Below are 9,586 nucleotides of genomic sequence, written 5' to 3' on the forward strand. Positions count from 1 at the left end.
CTCAGTGCCCCCCAGTAAATGGAATGGGTCTAACTGGGAAGCTTTATTGGGAACACTGGGAGCAGCTGGGCTGCGGCAGAGTTACAGTGGGGCTGGGGAGGACACACACTGTTTCCCCAAAATCAGCACAGGTACGAAGCCGGGGGTCCTGGCCGCTCCTGAGGCTATAGGGAGGGGCTGTGACCGCTGTTGGGTCAGGAGCTGTGTGGCAGAGACATGGGGGTGACACCGGGCTGAGTGCCCTAGGGGGAGCACACACACTCTGGGGAAGGGGGAACATGAACCCCGGCCCCCAACCCGCACCTTGCACAGGTTGAAGCCGAGCCCCAGCACCAGGAAGACAAAGCACAATGCAGAGATCCCGATCCCCATCAGCACCTTGCTGCAGGCAGCGTCTGGGGGCATCCCTGGGGGACCACAGGGGTCAGGACCCCCCAAAACTTCTCACAGCCACCCCAAACTTCTCCATGCACCCTCCTAGTCTCCTTCAGTGCACTCAGAACCCCCTAAAACCTCCTCCCAATCTCTTCCCAGCCTCCCCATGACCCATGAAAGCCCCTCCTGTCCCTCTCAGGATCCCCCAGCCCCCTCCCCATTTCCCCCACTGTCCCAGGACCTCCAAACCCTCTCCCAATCCCTTCCCAGTCCCACCCCAACTCGCCAAGACCCCTCCCAATGGCTTTCCAGCACAACCAACCCCACTCATTCCAACCCTTGCTTTCCAATCCCTGATCTTTTTCCGGCCCTTCCACGCTTGCTCAAATCCCAGTTATACCCAGCATCCCCAAACTCCCTTCCAGTTCCCACCAGGATCCCCAGAACCCCATCCCACCCTCCCCAGCAGTCGTCAAACCCCTTTTCAGCCATTCTAGACCTCTGAGCCATACTCCCAGTTTAAACCAGGCTATCTCAAGCTCCCTCCCAGTTACTCCCAACACACCCCAACCCCTCTCCCAGCCCCCGAGTGCCTTCCCCACTCCTCCCTCACTGCAGGGTCTAGGCCGGCCCCAGTGCTGGCTCAGGGGGTGCTCCAGGCTGACGTGCTCCACCTGGCAGCTGGAGGTGACTCCACTTGGTGGGTTGAGGTTTCCAGCAGAAATCTGATAGAAATCCAGTCCTCACTGGGGACCAGGTCAGTGGCCACCACATGCCCTGAGAGCTGCTGCTGGCCCTGAAACCACCTCAGCTGAATCTGAGCAGAGTAGAAGTCCATCACACAGCAGAGCAGGCAGCCAGGGCTGGGCTGGGAGCTCGAGAGCCACAGTGAGATGGACACACTGAGGGACACTGGGAGAGAGTGAGGACACACTGGGATCAGCTGGGGGGAACTGGGAGAGATGGGAGAGGGCTGGTGCAACACATTGCTTCCAAAGTGCAGGAACTGCTCCTGGTTGGACATGTTCCTCTCCACGAACCTCACCTGGGTGGTGCTGTTAATGAAGTGACTCTCGGACTTAACCATCTCCTGGAACAGCCCTGTGTGTGCAGGACACAGGACAGGGGGTGCCCCTCCCGCAGCCCTCCAGGAGACACAGTAGCCAAGAGCTCCGGGGCAACTTGGACTCCACACCCCCAGTGCCCCACGGCCGCCATGGCACCCTTCTTCCCATGGTCCCAGTTCCTCTTTTCGACCCTTCTCTGTATTTTCCTCTTACATTGCCATAACTCCCCAGTCACCAGCTCCACTCCCCAACATCTGGAGGTCCCACCTCCCCATTTCCCTTTCTCTCCACACTTTTTCCACCATCCCACCGACTGGGATCACTGGTGTGTTGTTTGAATAGAAGCGTGTAATGTCACATGGTGGAAAATTTAGAATTTGGGGTTTTAGTCATATATGTGAAGCAAGATGCAGATTTTAGGATAGAGGTTTCTTTCTTCTTCACCTTCTTCATGGGTCTAGGTGGTACTTTTTTAATTGTAATTGTGGGTCATGGGTGATTGCTCATTGGGTTAAAAATAAAAATAGTTTAGGTATCTGTTCTTAGTTGGACATATTGGTCCTTAAAAGGCCTTGCAGAGAGTGAGATATGTTGCCATTTTTAGTTAGTTAGCTAGAAGTGCTGTAGAAGTCACTGTAATATAAATAAATAAGAGTCTGAACATGAAATACCGACTCTGGAAGAACAAAAAAGAACATAAAACGTGATATCCCCCTCCAGATTCCCCTGGTAGAAGGCACAGGGGGTGAGGGCGAGACGTGGGTGGAGTCCAGGTGAGGAGCTCTGGGCTCTGTGGGACTTCCTGGACATTGAGGAGTCATCAGCACCGTGAGTTCTGATTGGCTCAATTATTTTAGTGCCTTCTCTGATTGACTGAGGAGTGGCCTGGGAGTTTAGCGGAGGACTGGGAGAGATCCTGTCCCAACTTAGCAGTTGAAGAACATCCAATTAACAAGGCATGCATGTCATTTCCAAGTGGTCCCCACACTCCTGTAGGAACTAAATGCACCGAGGATCTCATGAGGGTCACAAACTCTCTGGTGGTCATAACCATGTTACGATGGTGATCATGAAATGACTGTGACCTTGAGATGACTGTGACCATGACACAACCACAGCCATGAGATGACCATGATATGATTGTGGCCATGCATTGACCACAAGATGACCATGAGCATAAGATGACCATGAGCATGCAATGCCTGACTGTGGCCATGACATGGCCATGGTCATGAGATGACCATTACAATGAGATGACCATGAATGTGAGACTACTGTGAGCATGTGATGACTGTGACCAAGAGATGACAATAAGATGACCATGCTAATGAGATCATTGTGACCATGAGATGGCCATGAAGTGACCATGATGTGATTGTGACCATGAGATGACCATAACAATGACATGACTGAGAGGATGAGATGATGACTATCAGGAAATGACCCATCACCGTGCGGTTGCCATGAGATATCTGTGATCATGAGATAACCATGAACATGACCCAACCACAGCCAAGAGATGACCATGATAAGATTGTGGGAAATTAACTGAACATAAAATGATCATAAAATGACCATGACATAACCATGACCATGAGATTACCATTACAATGATGACCATGACTGTGAGATGACCATGAGCATGAGATGATTGTGACCAAGAGATGACCATGAGATGATCATAATACACCATAGTCAAAAGTGATCATGATCATGAGGTGACTGTGAGATGACCATTACAGTGGGATACCCCTGAGCATATGATTATGGTTATCAGGAAATGACCATGACGCTGAGATGGCCATGAGATGAGATGATCGAGACCATAAGAGGACCATGAGGTGATCATGAGATGATGAGACTTATCTTTTATACTCTAAATTATGCGCTATTTATGATAACTTTCCAATACAATACAATCTTGTTAAACTGTCCAGCTTTGTCCCCATCCAATCTGAGAGTGCCAGCATGTCACCCAGCACGGATGACACGGAGGAGAAGAAGGAAGAGGTATACCCTGCCCCAAATCCTCCATTTTGGCCATGAGCCCCTTAATAGAAATATTCTAGAAATCTGCTAATTCTACATTCTAACAGTTTACTTTACACTCTATTTAATTTTGCAGCTTGCATTTCTTCTCTTAATGTTGGTAAATTGTTCCAAGGAGCTAAATCCAGCCCCTGAGACACCTGGGTCTCATTTGAGGGTCTTTGGGGACCCCGCCAGGGGGGTCTTGAAGCCCCCAAGGAAGCCAGGGGAACACCCTGGGCTCCCACATCTCCCCCTGCTGTTTGCACTAAAAACACCTTTCACAGTTTCCTCCATGGCCTGCCGAATATGTTGAATGATGCATGGCAAAATGACAAGAACTACAAACCCCACTAATATATAAAATCCTACTTTCAAAATTTCTTTTCACAAAGGTGAAAGATCAAAAAGGTCAAACAGACCATCCAACCATGATCCAGTAACTTCTCCAAGCTTTGCCACACCTTCCTGCAACTGTCTTATGTTGTTATGAATTAATTTTGAATGATCAGACAAGTTAATGCAGCACATTCCTTGAAATTCTTCACATCCATGTCCATGAGTCAGCAGTAAGTAATCAATTGCTGCACTGTTTTGAAGAGTGGCCTTTCTCACACTGTTGACATCAGTTAGCATGTCACTCAGTGCAAGAGGGACAGCTTTGGCATTTTTGCTCAACCAACAACCCATACAATCCAATTGAGTCAAGTCCATCCCTGATGCGGCCTGAAGTGAGAATATCACTACCACAATTCTCTTTGCCTTGTTCCATGTATAGAATTCATCATCACAATTCAGATCGTATTGTTTGATTGCTCTCTTTTCTCTGTGCTTTAGTTTTCTTAGAATTTTTAAATCTGGGGTTAACAATAGAAGTCTCCCAATGCTGCATGGACCTCCTTTGATGTTTGCAGGGATAGCAGGCCAAATTCTGTCCCCACAAATGAAAAAGACTCCCCGTGGCAATTGTGCAGGAACCTGGAGGGATGGTTTGTTTGAAACTGCAGTATAATTGCACCACAGTGAAGCATTTTTATATACATAATGATTTGGAGTAACATCTATTTTTCAGTTCTTTGTCACTTCTAAAATATTAAATACAATACCAAAGTCCATTCTTGTCAAACGAAAAAGTTCTAGTTCTTCTGGTTCGAAAGAGGCCACAGGGAGAAACTGAACCCACACATGCCATCCATCCACAGGAGTTGTCACAACCTGCAATGCCCATGAAGGGATGCCCTCTGGAATGGGCCATTCTTTCACTGGCAATCCCACCAGACATGTTGAAAATGGCTTTTTTGGCCTGGAAAGTCTCAAACAAATCATGTCCAATCCTGCTGCATGTGCTAAATTTTTCCCAAATATTCTCCCTTGGCTGCATCACTGGTAGATCTGCTTCATTACCTAACATAGTTGACAAAAAGATAAGCTACAACAACATATAAACAAACATGTTTCACTGTCAGTCCTTAAGTCTTTTATATCTTGTTTTGTTTGAAGAGGATTTCACATCCTTTGTGTTTGATTCTGTCTGCGAGCTCCCTTCTTATCGTCCAGGATTGGCATCTGCCTCTGTTTGGGCTCGGTATGGTTTCATGTATTTTGCAGGAATCCACTTCAATCTTCTATCTGTGGAAACACAAGCAAAACCTTTTCCCCATGTGATTAGTTTGAAAGGTCCTTCGGTTTTACGTGTTTCTAAATTTCTGATCAAAACCAAAGGATTTTTCTTTAGCTTTGCCCTTTTATCGTTTGTAAAATGTCTTATAATTGCTGGAGTTTGCTCTGAAAAAGAACCATAGAAGAAGTTTAATACGTATAAAACTTTTGTTCAACTGCATGTGAGGCATAGCCTCTGCCTCCCTCCTTTATTGTTTTTCTAAAATTGCTCCTGAAAAGGTATTAACTGAAACGTGAATATTTTTTAATTTTTCAAATGGTGAATATTTTGTAACATCTGTCTGCCACAATTGCTTTAACAACCTGTGACTCGGATAATGAGTTGTACAAATACCTGTATAATCTAACAATGCAATTGCTAAATCCTGTGATTTTTGGTGTGCCCAATGAAAATATTGCTTTTTCAAGGGTAAATATATTATAAAAAAATCTCTGCCTGTCATTGTCATCAGCCTTGTTCTTCCCTTTACTATGATCGGAGCTATCATTTCTAAACCTGTATGAATTGTTTTTGGGGATCGGTAAGATAGAAAAATCACTCTGTAATTAAAAGTGAGTCTTTTTGAGACTCGTCCCATTGAAAAATTAAACCATATAACTGTGTTCCTTCTCCCAACACCTCTAAACAAAAAGGCAATGAATCTACATAACGATGCTTGTCTCTGCTATATAGTTTCTGCAACTTTTTTCAAAGCTCTTCGTGCTTCCAGTGTGAGAGTTCTAGGAGATCTGATATCGCTGTTTCCTTTCAAAAGATTGAATAAAAATTAAAAGGTCTTCATTTGTGTTTCTTAGAATCAGTCTCATCCAGTTTATCTCTCCAAGAAGTTGTTGCAGGTCTTGCAAATTTTTGACTTTTGAGCTGATTTCTACTTTCTGAGGTTTTATTGTTTGCTCTGTGATTTTCCATCCAAGATATTTCCAAGGTGCAATTTCCTGACTCTTTGAAGTGCTAATTTCCAATCCAGCCTTTTGCACTTCTGTGATCACAGTCATGGTCTTCTTGCAGCTTCTGTTGTGTGAATGCTGCAATAAGCAAATCACCCATATAATGAATGATCCTCCTTCAGGATACTTTTCTCTTTCTGGAGCCAAAGCTTGTGTCACATACCATTGGCAAATTGTTGGTGAATTCTTGAGGTCTTGTGGCAAAACAACCCAATGATATATTTTCAAAGGTTCTTCTCTGTTTAAACTTGGAACAGAGAATGCCATTCGATTAACATCATCTGGATGAAGTGGTAAACTGAAAAAACAATCCTTGAGATCAATGATCACAAGTGGCCAATCTCTAGGAATCATCATGAGAAATGGAAGTCCTTGTTGAAGAGGTCCCATTTCTTCCATAATCTCATTCAGCTTTCTGGGATCATGAAGCGATCTCCGTGAACCAGAGGTCTTCCTTCGAATGACAAACATGGGAAAATTCCAGGGACTATTTTTTAAATTGATGTGTCCTTTTTGCAACTGTTATTTGACTAAATTCTTCAAAGCACTCGATTTCTTCTTTTCCAAGGCCCGCTGATCCACCCAAAGAGGTTTATCAGTTTTCCAAGTTAACTTCTGAGTGGTGAGTGCCGCAGTGAGCCCCACTAAAAATCCATTTTCAGATAAATGTTCCATTGTGGCAAGAGGTCTCTTCTTCATATGGTAAATGGCTTCTGTACCACGAATGGACAAAAAATAGCTAGTTTTCCTCTTGGCCTTATGAATGTTATTGCACTTTCACTCTGCAGACATACGGAACTTCATCCTATGCCTGTAATTCAACCTAAAGGTACTATCAAATTCCAATCTCTTGGCCAGAAAATATATAAGTGTGACGTCTGCTCCTGAGTTCCCCATGTGCTGTCCAGAGAGGAGTTCATGATCTTTGTTTCTGATTCAATCTGTGAGCTCGCCCCTTCACTTTCAGGGCTGGCATCCACCCGTGCCTGGGCCCAACATGGCCCTAGGTATCTCACTGGCACCCATCTCCGTCCTCTCTTTGTGGAGACACAAGCAGAACCCTTTCTCCAAGTAATTAATCTGAAAGCCTTTCAGTTTTCTTTGTCTCTACATTTTTGATCAAAACTGGAGAATTTTCCTTCAACTAACCTTCCTTTTATCTAACAAAAATTAACAATACCACTATACTATTAAAAAAAAGACAAACCCAAAGTTTACAATCTTCTGCAGGTAAAACACAATACAATAATCAACAATGCTTTAAACAACAGACATACATTTACAAGATTAAATAATCATCAATCTTTAAAAAACTGTGTCATCATCTCAAGGTCTGCAAACAGCTGACAAGCCTTGATTCAATGAGGAATTAGATGGTCATCTCTGGGAAATGAACACCAAATTCATCCCAAAATTAGCTTCAGCTGCTGTGTTGATAAAGTCAAATTACCAATCCAAATGACTGGAATATTATTTTGATGCAGAAAACACCTGGGTTTACACAATTTCTCTTTCAGTTAGAATTAAGGCCTAGCCAGAGCCTAAATTCTAATCGGAAGAGAACTCCCTGACATCTTCTTATTAAGAAAAAAACCCACAACTCTTAACAACAAAGCTACAATTAAACATTTCAAGGTGAGAAAGAAATCAAATTCCTCTAGCAACTCGTTTTCTCTGAAGTTTTTGTTTAGGGTGAGATGCTTTGAACATGGCAAGCTGCTGCAGTGCTTCCGTGATAGCAACTCAGGAAAACCATAATACTAGAAATTCTTTCTGAGAATGAAGCTCAAATAATTTTCTGGAATTCTGAAAAACACTCAAAACCATAAGACAGCACAGGACCAGGTCACAAAAGACCTGCCAAAATAAAAAGAGAATAAAAGGAAAACAAAGAAACATTAAGTTCACATTAAGTTTACATTAAGTAAACTTAACTGATTATCTTTACACATTTGATTCAAGGACACGTCTGGAGGCTTTCCAAAACTTACTTGAAATGTTGAAAAGACTTCAGGTTAAACAGTGAAAAAGAAAGCAAAATTGTTCTGTGATACAGAATTTGTACAATCTTATTACAGTGTTTTCAAAATTAAATACAGAAACTCAATTTGAACCTTAAAAATCGACCTGATAGATAAATACTGCTTTTCCAATATTGATAAAGAAAATTTTGATTCAGATTAAATTTTACAATTCAAATGATGATCCTAGAAGTGGTTTTAATTTGTGTTTACACAGCATTTAATTGACAATTTGAAAAATGTAAACTGGAAATCCATTGCAATGTGGTTTGAAGAAGAAACTAAAATACTGATAATAAATCTGCAAAGTATAAATTTGCAAGTTTCTTCTTTATAAGAATTCAAAATTTATTAATTTATATTGACAGTATTGCAAATACTTAGAAACTGGTTTGTTTAAAACAATTAACTATACGAAAATTAAAACTCAATGTTGACATTTGGATAAATGTCCACTCACATCTGAGAAATAATAAATCACTAAATATAGATGATATCTATTTAAATCAAATACAAAATACTTTATATCTTCACCACTCTTAAGAATTTCAGCATCTTTTTAACAACAATACAAAAAAAAACACCTTTACTTTAACATACAAGAACTGTGAAAATAGAAATCAATCTGTTATCATTTTCCCTTGCTCTGTTTGTCCTCCACAATGGAGATAAAAGCAGCTCTTGATGTCTCTCCACCCCCCATTCCCCCTCCCGTCTGCAGCACTTAAATCGTGCAGACACAGGGGGAGAGCAGCAGGGGTGCTGACGGAGCCTCTGGGAGCGGGGCAGTGGCACTCCCCCTCCCTCGGTGAGCCCCGGGCTGATGACCTCACATTGCTGTACCTGGGTTTTCTTTGGATCAGCTCCGTCCGGGTGGCTGCCCAGCAATTGCTTAAAAGTTGTTAAATTTTTCTCCTTTGACTTTACAAAGCATGAATTTCTCTCTTCTTTTGAATTTGTCTTTTCCTGAAACAGGGCAATGCTCTCCCTGTGTCTGGGTTCTGTGTCCCTATTGCTGACACTTTTGTGACCCCCGCGCACTTCCTGCCGTGCTCAGGGCCACTCCATCTACCAGGCCCGAGGCGGGAGCCGTCCTGTCTGGCACCGGCCTCGGGACCGGGGTCACCGCCGCCCTGCCCGGCGCCATGCCCAGGACCGGGGCTGCCCCAGCGCCCACGCCAGCCGCTGCCGTTGCAGCACATGGAATCAGGTTAGGCGCAGCCTCTGCTGCCGCCCGCATAGTCTCGCCTTTCTGTGTCCCAGCCGCTGCCGCAGATTGCCGCCCCCTGGACATCCCTGCAACTGAACGCACTGAGCCCGTGCTTTTTCCCACTATTTCCGCGGTCCTGACCCCCTCCCCAGTGTCCCCCGCGGCCCGGGAAGTCGCCTGTAGCGCTCTCCCGCCTTCTGGGCTCAGGGTTTCTGAAGAGCTGAAGAAGCAAAAATCTCAGTTCTCCAACTCGCTTG

The 9,586-nt window shown here is 44.1% G+C and overlaps 1 pseudogene; it reads right to left on the reverse strand.

Annotated features, from left to right (window-relative positions):
• Positions 1-81: 81 nt before the first annotated feature.
• On the reverse strand, positions 82-9,359 carry LOC130259429 (class II histocompatibility antigen, B-L beta chain-like; annotated as a pseudogene).
• Positions 9,360-9,586: the final 227 nt, after the last annotated feature.

Source organism: Oenanthe melanoleuca, chromosome 14 (genome assembly GCF_029582105.1).
Source record: "Oenanthe melanoleuca isolate GR-GAL-2019-014 chromosome 14, OMel1.0, whole genome shotgun sequence".
Taxonomy (NCBI): Eukaryota; Metazoa; Chordata; class Aves; order Passeriformes; family Muscicapidae; genus Oenanthe; species Oenanthe melanoleuca.